This window comes from Mustela putorius, unplaced genomic scaffold, assembly GCF_011764305.1.
Source record: "Mustela putorius furo isolate JIRA1106 unplaced genomic scaffold, ASM1176430v1.1 tig00000460_pilon_pilon_pilon, whole genome shotgun sequence".
NCBI lineage: Eukaryota > Metazoa > Chordata > Mammalia > Carnivora > Mustelidae > Mustela > Mustela putorius.
Genome location: NW_025421389.1, coordinates 5,771,055 through 5,788,197, shown reverse-complemented (window position 1 = coordinate 5,788,197; position 17,143 = coordinate 5,771,055). Strand labels below are relative to the sequence as shown.

At 40.1% G+C, this 17,143-nt stretch overlaps 1 protein-coding gene and 1 non-coding gene across 2 annotated transcripts in view; one reads left to right on the top strand and one right to left on the bottom strand.

The window, feature by feature from the left end:
• Positions 1-17,143, bottom strand: part of LOC101674957 (keratin, type I cytoskeletal 18-like) — a 145,176-nt gene that overhangs the window by 78,096 nt on the left and 49,937 nt on the right. The window lies entirely within an intron of this gene.
• LOC123392198 lies at positions 7,730-7,869 on the top strand. Its single transcript, XR_006606907.1, has one exon. It is a non-coding gene; the product is annotated as a U4 spliceosomal RNA (small nuclear RNA).

Genomic DNA, 17,143 nt, shown 5'->3' with positions numbered 1-17,143 from the left:
TATTTTTTGGAACAGTTTCATGAGAATAGGAATTATTTCTTCTTTAAATGTTTGGTAGAATTCCCCCGGGAAGCCGTCTGGCCCTGGGCTTTTGTTTGTTTGGAGATTTTTAATGACTGTTTCAATCTCCTTACTGGTTATGGGTCTGTTCAGGCTTTCTATTTCTTCCTGGTTCAGTTGTGGTAGTTTATATGTTTCTAGGAATGCATCCATTTCTTCCAGATTGTCAAATTTATTGCCGTAGAGTTGCTCATAGTATGTTCTTATAATAGTTTGTATTTCTTTGGTGTTAGTTGTGATCTCTCCTCTTTCATTCATGATTTTATTTATTTGGGTCCTTTCTCTTTTCTTTTTGATAAGTCGGGCCAGGGGTTTATCAATTTTATTAATTCTTTCAAAGAACCAGCTCCTAGTTTCATTGATTTGTTCTATTGTTTTTTTGGTTTCTATTTCATTGATTTCTGCTCTGATCTGATTATGATTTCTCTTCTCCTGCTGGGCTTAGGGTTTCTTTCTTGTTCTTTCTCCAGCTCCTTTAGGTGTAGGGTTAGGTTGTGTACCTGAGACCTTTCTTGTTTCTTGAGAAAGGCTTGTACCGCTATATATTTTCCTCTCAGGACTGCCTTTGTTGTGTCCCACAGATTTTGAACCGTTGTATTTTCATTATCATTTGTTTCCATGATTTTTTTTCAATTCTTCTTTAATTTCCCGGTTGACCCATTCATTCTTTAGAAGGATACTGTTTAGTCTCCATGTATTTGGGTTCTTTCCAAACTTCCTTTTGTGGTTGAGTTCTAGCTTTAGAGCATTGTGGTCTGAAAATATGCAGGGAATGATCCCAATCTTTTGATACCGGTTGAGTCCTGATTTAGGACCGAGGATGTGATCTATTCTGGAGAATGTTCCATGTGCACTAGAGAAGAATGTGTATTCTGTTGCTTTGGGATGAAATATTCTGAATATATCTGTGATGTCCATCTGGTCCAGTGTGTCATTTAAGGCCTTTATTTCCTTGCTGATCTTTTGCTTGGATGACCTGTCCATTTCAGTGAGGGGAGTGTTAAAGTCCCCTACTATCATTGTATTATTGTTGATGTGTTTCTTTGATTTTGTTATTAATTGGTTTATATAGTTGGCTGCTCCCACGTTGGGGGCATAGATATTTAAAATTGTTAAATCTTCTTGTTGGACAGACCCTTTGAGTATGATATAGTGTCCTTCCTCATCTCTTATTATAGTCTTTGGCTTAAAATCTAATTGATCTGATATAAGGATTGCCAATCCTGCTTTCTTCTGATGTCCATTAGCATGGTAAATTCTTTTCCACCCCCTCACTTTAAATCTGGAGGTGTCTTCGGGCTTAAAATGTGTTTCTTGGAGGCAACATATAGATGGGTTTTGTTTTTTTATCCATTCTGATACCCTGTGTCTTTTGACAGGGGCATTTAGCCCATTCACATTCAGGGTAACTATTGAGAGATATGAATTTAGTGCCATTGTATTGCCTGTAAGGTGACTGTTACTGTATATGGTCTCTGTTCCTTTCCGATCTACCACTTGTAGGCTCTCTCTTTGCTTAGAGGACCCCTTTCAATATTTCCTGTAGAGCTGGTTTGGTATTTGCAAATTATTTCAGTTGTTGTTTGTCCTGGAAGCTTTTAATCTCTCCTTCTATTTTCAATGATAGCCTAGCTGGATATAGTATTCTTGGCTGCATGTTTTTCTCGTTTAGTGCTCTGAAAATATCATGCCAGCTCTTTCTGGCCTGCCAGGTCTCTGTGGATAAGTCAGCTGCCAATCTAATATTTTTACCATTGTATGTTACAGACTTCTTTTCCCGGGCTGCTTTCAGGATTTTCTCTTTGTCATTGAGACTTGTAAATTTTACTATTAGGTGACGGGGTGTGGGCCTATTCTTATTGATTTTGAGGGGCATTCTCTAAACCTCCTGAATTTTGATGCTCGTTCCCTTTGCCATATTGGGGAAATTCTCCCCAATAATTCTCTCCAGTATACCTTCTGCTCCCCTCTCACTTTCTTCTTCTTCTGGAATCCCAATTATTCTAATGTTGTTTCGTCTTATGGTGTCACTTATCTCTCGAATTCTCCCCTCGTGGTCCAGTAGCTGTTTGTCCCTCTTTTGCTCAGCTTCTTTATTCTCTGTCATTTGGTCTTCTATATCACTAATTCTTTCTTCTGCCTCATTTATCCTAGCAGTTAGAGCCTCCATTTTTGATTGCACCTCATTAATAGCTTTTTTGATTTCACCTTGGTTAGATTTTAGTTCTTTTATTTCTCCAGAAAGGGCTTTTATATCTCTCGAGAGGGTTTCTCTAATATCTTCCATGCCTTTTTCGAGCCCGGCTAGAACCTTGAGAATTGTCATTCTGAACTCTAGATCTGACATATTACCGATGTCTGTATTGATTAGGTCCCTAGCCTTCGGTACTGCCTCTTGTTCTTTTTTTTGTGTTGAATTTTTACGTCTTGTCATTTTGTCCAGATAAGAGTAAATGAAGGGGCAAGTAAAATACTAAAAGGGTGGCAACAACCCCAGGAAAATATGCTTTAACCAAATTAGAAGAGATCCAAAATCGTGAGTGGGGAGAAAGGGGATAAAAAGAGGTTCAAAAAGGAAGAAAGAAAGTAAAAAACAAAAAGAAAAGAAAAAGAAAAAAAAAGAAAAGAAAAGAAAAGAATTTTTAAAAAAAGAAAACAGCTAAGAAAAATGTAAAATATATATATATATATATATATTAGATAAACTAGTAAAAAATCGTTAAAAAAGAAAAAGGTAACAGTTAAAAAAAAAATTTTACCCGAAGGCGAGAAAAAAAAAAATGAAAAAGAAAAAATTAAATTAACTGGAAGACTAAAAAAAAAATCGCAGGAAAAAAGCCATGAGTTCCGTGCTTGGCTTTCTCCTCCTCTGGAATTCTGCTGCTCTCCTTGGTATTGAAACCGCACTCCTTGGTAGGTGAACTTGGTCTCGGCTGGATTTCTTGTTGATCTTCTGGGGGAGGGGCCTGTTGTAGTGATTCTCAAGTGTCTTTGCCACAGGCGGAATTACACCGCCCTTACCCGGGGCCGGGGTGAGTAATCCGCTCGGGTTTGCTTTCAGGAGCTTTTGTTCCCTGAGCGCTTTCCGTAGAGTTCCAGAGGACGGGAATACAAATGGCGGCCTCCTGGTCTCCGGCCCGGAGGAGCCGAGAGCCCAGGGCCCCACTCCTCAGTGCGCCCTCAGAGAACAGCGCCCAGTTACTCCCGTCTGCCTGACCTCCGGCCGCGCTCCGAGCTCACCGAGCCTGCGACCGGTTCAAGGTAACACGGAGCTGCGAGCTTACTGTCGGCTCTGTCTCTGTAGCCGGCTTTCCCGTTCCAATACCCGCAAGCTCTGCGACACTCAGACACCCCCGATCCTTCTGTGACCCTGCGGGACCTGAGGCCACGCTGACCCCGCGTGGGCTTCGCCCCGGTTTAGCCTCTGGAGCGATGTCCCTCAGCGGAACAGACTTTTAAAAGTCCTGATTTTGTGCGCGGTTGCTCCGCCGCTTGCCGGGAGCCGGCCCCTCCCCCCGGGGTCTATCTTCCCGTCGCTTTGGATTCACTTCTCCGCCGGTCCTACCTTTCAGAAAGTGGTTGTTTTTCTGTTTCCAGAATTGCTGTTCTTCTTCTCTTCGATCTGCCGATGGATTTTCAGGTGTTTGCAATCTTTAGATAAGCTATCTAGCTGATCTCCGGCTAGCTGAAGCAGTCTCAGCTTGCTACTTCTCCGCCATCTTGACTCCTCCCCTGTATGTCATTTTTGAAACCTCTGAAGGTCAGAGCAGAGATGGCAGGGCTTAGAAGTAAGGAGAGACAGGTGCTTAGTTCAGATCAACATCATTCAACAAATGTTTTGTAAGGGTTTGTGAGGATCTGTGGCAGGGTCTGTCAGTATGTGTGGGGGAGGTCTGTGTGAAGGTGCATATTAGAGTCTATGGGAGGGTCTACAGGAGGATCTATGGAGGGTCTGTGAGGGTGTTTGGGAGGGTCAGTGGGAAGATGCGAGGGAGGGTGTGGGGGAAGGTCTGTGGCAAAAGTATGGAAAGGTATGTATGAGGGTCTGTGGGAGGGTGTAGAGGTCAGTGGGAGAATGTGTGGGAGGGTGTGTGGGAGGCTCTGTGGCAAGTTTTGTGGTAGGGTCTGTGGGAGGGTCGAGGGACACAGGATAGACTCAAACCAGCTTCTGGGCTCAGAAGAACCACAGGTCAAGAAGAGAAGGGTAGTAAACTCTCATGAGCTGTAGGACAAAGGTATCATTTTAGCCTGTGAGTGAGGGAGGAGGCCAGGACAGCACATAGAGGAGGACATATTGACTTGGGTCACTGGGCTGAGAGCAGGTCTTACTGGCAGTTGGTATTAAGATTATTTATTTATTTATTTATTTTTTTTTTAAAGATTGTATTTATTTATTTGACAGACAGAGATCACAAGTAGGCAGAGAGAGAGGGGGAAGCAGGCTCCCCGCTGAGCAGAGAGCCCGATGTGGGACTCGATCCCAGGACCCTGAGATCATGACCTGAGCCGAAGGCAGAGGCTTTAACCCACTGAGCCACCCAGGCGTCCCGGTATTAAGATTTTTAAAGCCATTGTATTAGTTCATAGTGCTATCACACTATTGCTTAATTTGCATTTCTTTAATGGCAAATGATATTAAGCATCTTTCTGTATACTTTTTGCCACGTGTACACCAAGAGAGTACAGAAGTTGTAAGCTCATTAAAGTCCATGCTGTGTTTGGGAAGTAAAACTTTTAGCACAGCTGGTGGTGTGCTGAGTGGTTGGAAATGAATCAAAATTCCAGAAGCAGTGAGCAGTGGTCCATGGGCCAGATGCCTGTGCCCTGGGTAACTCTGAGAGGGGCATTAAGAAAGGCCTCTACATTCTCATCCTTTAGGGAGAAGGCCAGGGTGAAGGTCGGAAGGTAAGTCTTACCTGCAAAGTCCAAGAATATGATTTCCAAGTAAATTCCTTCTAGTGACTGTACTTTATTTCAAAGCTATTAAGATAACATTGCTTTCTTTGACATTCTTTCCATGTCAGTGATATTGCTGCCTTATTTGCATTGTTCTGTGAGTGTCTCTGCTTGAGCTGAGAAATGTCTGGGTCTGTAAATGGTGTTTTGTAGGGGTAGGCACAAAGCCATCTGCCAAGGTCAGGCTATCAATCTCCTGTTCCCTCCTCCCCGTTTATGGAGGACCTTCCTCCAAGCAGTGTGCCACGCTTGGAACTGACATCCACACTCACCTCTGTGTGAGGAGGGGGCCTTTATGTCTGACATGCCATGAGATAAAACAGAGACTGCAGCCCGGTGCTGAGCACTGGTACCTCAAAGCAACCTAAGAAAGTCAGTGTGGCTCAGAGGAGAGAGACTGACTTTGGAGTCAGGTACAGAGAGAGGACTAGGTTCAAATCCTTGCTCTGTTGCTTTCTGTGTGACTGGACAAGAAAATGTACTCTCTGATCCTCAACTTCCTCATTTGAAATGTAGAACCCACTGTCCCAGTGGCGTTGTGGAGTGCATCAAGGGACATATAGAGGTGGTAGGACTCTACAAAGTACAGTGCGAATGTCAGTTGTCAAAAAAGCAAGGTAGTTTAGTGGTTCCAAGCAGAGCCACTGAGTATACCTGTGCTCTTCAGTGAGTTGTTCTGTATTTCCATTACCACATACGCTGTGCTACCCATATTCCCATTGCAGGGAAGGACTTGTTGCATGGGATTTCCATGGAAAGCCTAAAGAATGCAGGATATGAAGCCAGTGTGGGACAGCCCTAGAAGGCAGTGCTCACCCCTGGCCTCCTCATTAGGTTGTTAGGGCTTTGTTGGGGCTGCACTGCAGCCAAAATTCTTCCTTTTCCCAGTCCTATTCTTCCACTTTCACAGGTGCTGATCCCTAACAAATGTCTTGCACCATAAACTCCATCTTAGTGTCTGTTTCAAGGTTATAAGCAAATAAGACACCAATGCAGAAGTGTATTGTGATAGTGAGGTGAGTTACTAGATCCCAAGAATCCTGTGCAGGATCTGGCACGTGGTACTCACTATTATTATTAATTGCTGCTATTGATTTTATAATCTGAGTCCTAAGTAGAGTGGTTCTTACTTAATCCTGTCCCCTAGTGTCTCCAGTCTCTGCAGCAGTCACAGGTGTGGCATTCCATGTCTGTTCTTCCCAGTGTATCACTGGAATAATCAGATGTTGCCATTGGAACTGGCAGGGCTGGAGATGCTTCCTCTGTGTGTGCAGCTGCTGTGAATTGTCAGGCCTTTGACACCATCTCTTCATCCTAGGCCTTTGACACCATCTCTAATCCTCACAATTACCCCATAAGTCTTTACGGAGGGGGAAACTGGAACTCGGAGAGAATGATTTGTGCATTCCCAAATTCTAGTTGGTAGCAGAGCTGAGACCCGGACGTCTCCACTGCACGTGCCATGCAACCATCTCATGTGCAGACGGGTATGTTGATCCCCAGGAGGTGGAGTAGGTCACTCAGTGTCTAGAAGCCAGTGCATCTCTCACTGGAGTCTGTGTTATCTAAATGACTAAATGAAAGAAAATGCAAAGTCAATAACCAATTTCTCTTTTCATTACCATCCCTGCTTGCTCTTCTGTGATTGTCTTGGTCTGCATTTATCATGCATCATCATCACCTCCCAAAGGCCTCTGGTTGTTTGGATGGAAGCTGATCAATACCTTGCTCAGCATGGGAGGTACTGGTGGCAGAACTGAGAGGAGATGATAGGAGGATTGCCAAGGCTGTATCTGTCTGCAGAGCTGGCTGGCCCACCTGAGGCTGAGAGGCCCCTTCAAAGTCTCCAGTCCTTGGGCTGTTGGAAAGCCAATGGAGATATTGGGTAAGTGAGATGCTAGTGATTTTTGTAGTTGGGCTCCTGGTCTTCCAGACAGAGTGAAAATCTCAGTCATAAGAAGATTAGTAGCCCCTCCCTGTCCTTCTCTGGGTTCCATTTTGAAGGGGAATATTGCACACACTGGGTACTTGCCTTGGAAGATTTATTTATTTTGACACAGATAAGATTAATCATTAATCTAACTTTTGCCTCTAACAAATTGTCTTACCTGGATATTTAATATAAATAGAGCATAAAAATGTGGCTTTTATACCTTCTTCTTTCACTTAGCATAATATTTTTGAGGTTAAACCATGCTGTGGATGTGTTGGTACTTTGATCTTTTTTATTGACAAATAGTATTTGTAGGGCCAATTCCATATTTTTTCTATTTTCTAAAGAAATTTTTAGCTTTTGAATAACTTTTGATTCATATAAATGTTGCAAAGATATTACAGAGACTTTCTATACAGCACACACTTTCTTTCCCCTTTTATTGACATCTTATGTTACAATGGTACATTTCTTACAACTAATGAAAGTACATCCATATAATAATGTTATATAACCCTCCCATTTAAGGAGTAGGGAGATATGTTCTTAAGGAGTTCTGCATGGGACATTGGTCTTGCCCTTTATTTATTTATTTAAAATTTTGCATACATTAAAGTGTTATAAACTTTCTATGGGTTTTTGCAAATGCATGATATTATGGGTCTACCATTTCAGTATTGTACAAATAATTTCACAGCTTTAAAATGTCCCCAGTGCTTCACCTATTCTTGGATTCATGGGTATTTATTTTCTATTTTGGATTAGAATCCAATACTGCTTAGCTTTGCGCAGTGGCATTATCGTAACCAATGAGGTTTATCCGAGGTGCGATTATTGATAATTGAAAACTTAGAATCCAATACTGTTTAGTTTATTTGTCACTCAAATTATTCTTTCTGTTGATTCTGGTGTCCATGTCACATAACCCATGTGTGTGTGTGTGTGTGTGTGTGTGTGTGTGTCTGTTTTTAATATCAACCATTTCTCTAGAGAGATCTGGATTCTTTTATTGGAGAATGATATTAAAAACCAAAATTTGGTTATGAGGTGTGCTCATTACTATTAAGGTATTACTGCTTCTATGCTCTCTCAAGGGTCAGGATAAATACACTTATGTGTGTGTATGAATCCACTCACTCACACAAATCCATCTATATCTACATTAAGCTAAATATAACTTCTAATGTTGTCTGTAACTCTAATCCAATGCCAAACCTATCACTCTAGCCTTCTCCGGCTTGTCTGTAACCTCTCACTATCTGTGAGAAACCTGACTCTTGCCATACACTCTCCATTTACTTTATTGTTTAGTTTCAGTATGCATATATATGGTTTCTATCTTGAAAAGTGTTATGGGTGTTAACTCATACCCTCATAGAAAACAACTTCATTAACTAGGGTAGAGTACTTACACAGTTTAGTTTTATAGACCCCATCAGTTTCCAAAGTTGACACCTCTAACCTCCCAACCTCTTTCCCTTAGCTTATTTCAAACATTTGTAATATGGCTGGATTCTTTTGCCACAGTCTACAGGTCCTGTGATTGTCCAACCTCCTAAATTATCTTTTGAATTTGCATGCATTAAAGTACTATAATATTTTATGGGTTTTGACAAATGTGTAATGTTATGCATCTACCATGACAGTATCTGAATAACTTCACGGCCTCAAAGACCCCCAATGCTTTATGTATTCAACCTTTCCCCTCCCTGAACCCCAGAAACCAATGATCTGTTTATTGATTCTACTCCACAGCTTCACCTTTTCTAGAATGGCATATAGTTGGAATAATACAATATGTAGCATTTTTAGATTGGTTTCATCCACTAACAATATTCATTAAAAATTCATCCATGTCTTTGTCTTCATAGATGATTCCTATTTACTACTGAATACTATTCTAATGTATGGATGTTTATAGGTTCACAGCCCTCTCAGGAGCTTTCCTTGTATAATATGAAACTGATTCCTATCACACAAAGGGCAGAGAGAGACCAAAGAAAGAGGCAGGCCTCTCCAAGTTGGTAGGTGACAATTTTAATAAGAGGAAATGGAAGTCACATATAAGGCTTGTATTGGATGGCAGCAAGATGAATAGATCCCCTCAAACACCTTCCAAATCTTTTAGGCTTATAAAGAGTCCTGAAATGGACTCAATCATGTATACCATGCAGGTATCTTCAATATCACATCATCATCTCAAGGCTTTGTCCTTGGAGCAGACTCTGGAAGGGGGAAAGGCAAGTGGAACGGACATTCGAAGGACAGAGGTAGGAGTGAGGACTCTCCAAGTGCTTAGGTTCAGCTCATGGGTCAATTTGTGGTGGTCATGGTCATGTCCTTGGTCATGTTCCTCAACAGACATGCCATAGTTTTTAGAATTCATTCACCTATTTAAGGATATCGTGGTTGCTTTCAGTTTTCAACAGTTATGAATAAACCTGCTGTAAACATTTGTGCACAGGTTTCATATGGACATAATTTTTCAAATAATTTGGCTGAATATCTAAAAGATGATTGCTGGGTCTTATGGTAGGACTATGCTTAGCTCTGTAAGAAACAAACTGTCTTCTACTTAATTAATGAGTGTTCCTGTTGCTCTATATCCTCACCAGCAATTGGCATTTTGGATTTTAAAAAGCCTTTTACAGTACTTCATAGTGCATTCATATTGTTGCTTAATTTGTAATTCCATAATGACAAGATGTTGGACATCTTTTTTTTATTTTATAATTTCTTAAAATTTCTTTTCATTGTTCCAAAATTTATAGTTTATGCACCACACCCAGTACTCCATACAATATGTGCCCTCCATAATACCCACCACCAGGCTCACCCAACAACCCACTCCCCTCCCCTCCAAAACCCCATTTGTCTCTCAGAGTCCACAATCTCTCATGGCTCGTCTCCCCCTCCAATTTCTCCCAACTCACTTCTCCTCTCCATCTCTGTTGGGCATCTTTTTAATATACTTCTTGCTATATGTATGTTTTCTTTGGTGAGGTATCTATATAGATATTTTGCTTATTTTAAAACTGTGTGTTTTGTTTTCTTATACTTGAGTTTTATGGGTCCTTTGTATATTATGGATACAAGACCTTCATTAAATATGTATTCTGCAAAATATTTTCTCCCAGTTTGGGGTTTGCTTGTTTTTTATTTCCTTAACAGTATCTTTGATGGAATAAAAACTTTTAATTTCAATGAAATTCAGCTTACCATATTTTTTCTTTTCATGGATCATATTTTTGGTATTGTATCTAAATCTTCATTACCAAATCAAAGGTCATGTAGATTTTCACCTTTATTTTATTTTAGAGGTTTTATAGTTTTGCATTTTACATGGACTTCTTTAATACATTTTCAGTTAATATTTGTGTAAGATGTAAGATCTGTATCTAGGTTTATTCTTTTAAATTCTTTTCTTATTATGTTATGTTAGTCATACAGTACTATTCTTTTAGGTTCTAAATTTTTTATTGTGATTAAAATGTATAACACAAAATTTACTATTTAACCATTTCTAAGTGTGCAGATGTGATGGCAGTAGGATTATTGAGGAGCAAAGGGAATGAAAGTAGAGAGGGTTTTCCTTCAAATATTCTGGAAGCACCAGCTGGTAGACTAATGAGGTCACATTCATGTTCTAATTAGAATGGGGCAGTTCTGTATTTCTATCCTTCTGCTAATTTGTAAGGGATGATCCAAGGGTAGGGATGTTTGTGGACTGAAATTTCAGAGTTTAGTTGGGGCAGCTCTCCCAGGTCATCCACAGATATTTTTCTGACAGTGCATAAACCCTGTAAGTGTATCTGGGTCATGACAAGTGACTAAATTAAATCCTCCACTGGAAACCATCACTTCTCTTCAACCCTCAGGTCTTGTTCCTAAATCTCGTCAAGCTCCATCTTCACCTATGTGGCATTCTGGCTCTAACCTGGCTTATGTCACAGAATCCCCAGACCCTTGCTTGTGTCTGGATTTGTTTGAGTTTCTCTATTGACAAAGATCAAGGACTTTGTACATGGATCAAGTACTAATTTTCCCAAGAATCAACTCATGTCCTTGTACATTGAAGGATAGGCATATTTACCCAGGGTGTGCCTGATCTTCACTATGTGGACTTGTCTACATCTCAACTCTGGTCTATCAAACATTTCATTTGTGATTATCTGTTTGTGTATCTGTCTTCTCCTGTACTTTATGAGCTTCTGGAGTTCAAGGATTGATCAAATCACATCTCAGATGTTTAATATATATTGGTTGAGTGAAACAAAGAAGGAAAAAACATGTAGCTTTTAGAAATTGATTAAAGCATTTCTTTTTAAAAAAATTATTTATTTTTTTAGATTTCTTTTCAGTGTTTCAGAACTCATTGTTTGTGCACCACCACCCAGGGTACATGTACATGCCTTAATGTTCCCCAAAAGACAGGAACATTGAATGGTGAGAGCAAGGGCTTTCAGCAGAGCATAGAGAATGTAGGTGCTGTAATCTCTGGTGCAAGATACTGGTTCATGTAGGAGAAGTGGGGAGGGAGGGAAGCTTATATAAAAGACCCATATAAAAGGTCTGAAAGACCAAAAAATGTAGAATTTGCCACAGAAGAGAGAAGAGACCACTAGAATACTGACTAGCTGCTGTTAGAACCCTATTCAAAGAAACAAGTGAACCTTAAAAGCAGGTATTGTGTTAAGAAAGATCCAGATCCCACACAGCATGACCAACATTAAGGTAAAAAAAAGTCTGGAAAATTCCTCATTGCTGTGCCTTTTAGGGGAAGGCAAGTAGGGGTGTATGAATAAATACTCCAGACATGCCTCTTCCTCATGCCTTCCTGGGGAGGCTGGAAACCTGTTTGGATTGGTTCAGAGCTCAGGAAAATTAGGGAACCTCTGATTTATAATACTCAGATGGTTTTTCAGGATCCTGAGTAGCGAGCCAGGAATATGTGCCTTCAGGAGTGTTTTGCTTGAGGTTCAGCTTTGAGAAAAACATTTAAGTTCTTGAACATTCTCAAGTCATTCCAGCTTATCATAAAGGGAATAAGAGTAATTCATTATCAGAAAGTTTTGAGTTCAAACTCAGACAGCCTTAGTATGGTGTAATGATTAATAGCATGGTCTCTGGAGTCATGGGTTTGATGGGTTTGAACCCTAGATCTACCTGTGTGCTAACATGGGCATGTTATTTACTATATCTTGGTTTTTTGATCTGTTAAAATGGGGTCTAGAATAATAGTCATCCCACAGAATTGTTGTGAGACTTAAACAAGGACACATGTGAAGTGCTTAGAAAAAAATCTTGGAATAGAGTATAGATAATAACAACAATTATTAGTAGTATTATATATTATTAGAATATACAATGCTTATAATTATTATAATAAATATATAATATATAAATAATAAAATTATTATGTAACCTTAAATAATCATTTAACTCCTCAATTTTTTTGTTTGTCTCTATGATACACCATGCAATCCCCCTTCAGTGAAGAATTGCTGCCCCCATTATTGGTACTATCTTTGGCAACAGCCTGTTGCTATCAGTCCTTGCTGGCCTCTTGTTAGCTGCAAAGAGATGTTTTCCTTAGGTCACTTCCCGTCTTATTGGCTCACATATGATGACTAATGGCTATGGGAGTATAAGGGCATGATCTTTCTTTCATTTCTTCTTACAGATCTTGTTCCACAGACACTTCTCAAGCCCTATTTTGGCTTCTGAACTCCATCTCAGAGTTTGCTTCAAAGGATCGCAACATGTGACATCTAACATCACAGAATTGTTACCAGGATTAAGAGTAATAAAATAGTGTTTACCATTATTTCTCAACAATGTGTTTCCTTACCCCTCTTCCTCACAATATCACAAGCTAAATATGTTTTGTGACCTACCCTAAGGTACTCTATGTTTTCTAACTGAAACATCGTGGTTGTTGTTGAAACATGGTTGTGGACTCTGAGAAACAAACTAAGGGTTTTGGAGGGGTGGAGGGTAAGAGGTTGGGTGGTGAGTATTATGGAGGGCATGTATTGCATGGAGCACTGGGTGTGGTGCATAAACAATGAATTTTGGAACATTGAAAAGAAATTTAAAAAATAAATAAAAATTAAAAAAGAAGAAACATGGTTGCTATTACCCAAATTTTTAAAAAAATGTAAAGTCCTTCTTAGGCTAATCTAAATTCATTGTGTTCTAATTCAGGGTGGAGTTTGACAATTAGACCCAGATGATAAGAGGGACAAAAGTTCAGCTTATTTAATAAAATCTGCTTACTTCTATCTTAAACACAAGACTATAGGTTAAAGTAAAGATTAGGTATCTTTAGGCAATGCCTGTTCCATGCATCACAGATAGAATCTCTCCTTCCTTACCCTAGTTTCCTTATTCCCTAGACTGGGTGTACAGATTTATCTATGATTCCAGTTGTCACTCTTCCAGAAAGCATGCTTAATGGCATTATACAAGGCACTAATTTGCATAGAGACTGTCAAAGCTCTTTGTAAAACAAAGAAATGCTCCTTGTTAAACAGTTACAATAACATTGACCACAACCATGAAAACAATTTTACAGCAGATTAAACACACTTAGTGAAAGAAGAACAGTGCAAAAGCAATTTCAACACTAGAGTTTAGTCAACAGCTAGCAGAAAGCCCCAGAGACAATGACCAGATATAGCATCCTACCTACTCTTGCTGAGTCATTTTTCTTTAGGTGAATGAGAACTCTTCTCTAGTTTGGTAAGACTTCCTGCCAGAGATGAGGGATAAACTACAATGAGGGAGAAGAAGGGAGGAATAACTAAATCAGAAAAGAAATTGGAGGAAAAATAGAGGATAAAATCTGTACAAACTATGGGAAACTTGGTGTGAGACATTAGGAGACAATCATACATTAGGAGAAGGAAGAAAATGGCTCTTATAATGTGGTGATAATCAGTCTGAAAACAACGGATTTGTAATTAGTTGGGAAAAACTCTTTTCAGATATTAAAGGGGGAGAAAAGGAAATGATTAAAACTGCCAATACAGAATTCCTAGTTTTAATTGGATTCTTCTTTTTCTCCACCCAGGTTTATTTCGTCCATCTCCCTTCTACTGAACTGAGAACTTTTCTTCTCTACAACTTAACAAGTCTCTCCTTAGAAAGTGACCCTGGACAGTTACACCTGGTAGTTGCTGTCCAGTGCTGAAAATGGCTGTCTAGCTAACACTGATAATCAAGTTCTTGATATGTGTTGCTTGGGGAAATCTGAGCCAATGAATCTTGCTCTTAACTTCACATTTGGTTTTCCTTGTGGCGAAAATCCAGGGACATTTGGGAACTTATAAATAATAAAAATAAATAACACTGGAAAGAGGTAAATTCATCAACATCATTTAAAATCTCTGTATTGAAAAAAAAATCTCTGTATTGTAGGTTGACAAATAATCACTGCACCTGGACTAGAGAAGTCATTCACGAAACAAGGACAAAGGAATTTATTTTGTTGGGAATTTATCACCATAAGTATCAAACATATAAGCATGATTTTTGCTGAGATGATGATTTTTCAGATTAGGCCAGGCCCTTAAGAATTGGAGTATGGGAGAAGAGTCAAGATGGCGGAGAAGTAGCAGGCTGAGACTACTTCAGCTAGCAGGAGATCAGCTAGATAGCTTATCTAAAGATTGCAAACACTTGCAAATCCATCGGCAGATCGAAGAGAAAAAGAACAGAAATTCTGGAAACAGAAAAACAACCACCTTCTGAAAGGTAGGACTGGCAGAAAAGTGAATCCAAAGCGACTGGAAGATAGACCCCAGGGGGAGGGGCTGGCTCCCCACAAGCAGCGGAGCAACAGAGCACAAAGTCAGGACTTTAAAAGTCTGTTCCACTGAGGGACATCGCTCCAGAGGCTAAACCGGGGCAAAGCCGACGTGGGGTCAGCGTGGCCTCAGGTCCTGCAGGGTCACAGAAGGATCGGTGGTGTCTGAGTGTCGCAGAGCTTGCGGGTATTGGAAAGGGAAAACCGGCTACAGAGACAGAGCCAACAGTAAGATCACAGCTCGGGCTTACCTTGAGCAGGTCGCAGGCTCAGTGAGCTTGGAGCGCGGCCGGAGGTCAGGCAGATGGGAGTAACTGGGCACTGTTCTCTGAGGGCGCACTGAGTAGTGGGGCCCCGGGCTCTCGGCTCCTCAGGGGCGGAGACCAGGAGGCCGCCATTTGTATTCCCGTCCTCCTACACTCTACGGAAAGCGCTCAGGAAACAAAAGCTCCTGAAAGCAAACCAGAGCGGATTATTCACCCCAGCCCCTGCTAAGGGAGGTGCAATTCCGCCTGGGGCAAAGACACTAGAGAATCACTACACCAGGCCCCTCCCCCAGAAGATCAACAAGAAACCCAGCCAAGACCAAGTTCACCTACCAAGGAGAGTGGTTTCAATACCAAGGAGAGCAGCAGAATTCCAGAAGAGGAGAAAGCAAAGCACTGAACTCATGGCTTTCTCCCTGTGATTTTTTTAGGCTTGCAGTTAATTTAATTTTTTTCTTTTTCATTTTTTTTTCTCTTCTTTTGCTAATTTTTTTTAACTATTACCATTTCTTTTTTAATGTTTTTTAACTAGTTTATCTAATATATATATATTTTCTTTTTATATTTTTCTTTATTCGTTTTCTTTTTTAAAAATTCTTTTCTTTTCTTTCTTTTTTCTTTCTTTTCTTTCGTTCTTTTTGAACCTCTTTTTATCCCCTTTCTCCCCCCTCACGATTTGGGATATCTTCTGATTTGGTTAAAGCATATTTTCCTGGGGTTGTTGCCACACATTTAGTATTTTACTTGCTCCTTCATATACTCTTATCTGGACAAAATGACAAGGCGGAAAATTTCACCACAAAAAAAAGAACAAGAGGCAGTACTGAAGGCTAGGGACCTAATCAATACAGACATTGGTAATATGTCAGACCTAAAGTTCAGAATGACAATTCTCAAGGTTCTAGCCAGGCTCGAAAAAGGCATGGAAGATATTAGAGAAACCCTCTCAAGAGATATAAAAGCCCTTTCTGGACAAATAAAAGAACTAAAGTCCAACCAAGTTGAATTCAAAAAAGCTATTAATGAGGTGCAATCAAAAATGGAGGCTCTCACTGCTAGGATAAATGAGGCAGAAGAAAGAACGAGCGATATAGAAGACCAAATGACAGAGAATAAAGAAGCTGAGCAAAAGAGGGACAAACAGCTACTGGACCAGGAGGGGAGAATTCGAGAGATAAGTGACACCATAAGATGAAACAACATTAGAATAATTGCAATTTCAGGAGAAGAAGAAAGAGAGAGGGGAGCAGAAGGTATACTGGAGAGAATTATTGGGGAGAATTTCCCCAATATGGCAAAGGGAACGAGCATCAAAATTCAGAAGGTTCAGAGAATGCCCCTCAAAATCAAGAATAGGCCCACACCCCGTCACATAATAGTAAAATTTACAAGTCTCAGTGACAAAGAGAAAATCATGAAAGCAGCCCAGGAAAAGAAGTCTGTAACATACAATGGTAAAAATATTAGATTGGCAGCTGACTTATCCACTGAGACCTGGCAGGCCAGAAAGAGCTGGCATGAAATTTTCAGAGCACTAAACGAGAAAAACATGCAGCCAAGAATACTATATCCAGCTAGGCTATCATTGAAAATAGAAGGAGAGATTAAAAGCATCCAGGACAAACAAAAACTGAAATAATTTGCAAACACCAAACCAGCTCTATAGGAAATATTGAAAGGGATCCTCTAAGCAAAGAGAGAGCCTACAAGTGGGAGGTCAGTAAGGAACAGAGACAATATACAATAACAGTCACCTTACAGGCAATACAATGGCCCTAAATTCATATCTCTCAATAGTTACCCTGAATGTTAATGGGCTAAATGCCCCTGTCAAAAGACACAGGGTATCAGAATGGATAAAAAAACACAACCCATCTATATGTTGCCTCCAAGAAACTCATTTTAAGCCTGAAGACACCTCCAGATTTAAAGTGAGGGGGTGGAAAAGAATTTACCATGCTAATGGACATCAGCAGAAAGCAGGAGTGGCAATCCTTATATCAGATCAATTAGATTTTAAGCCAAAGACTATAGTAAGAGATGAGGAAGGACACTATATCATACTCAAAGGGTATGTCCAACAAGAAGATCTAACAATTTTAAATATCTATGCCCCCA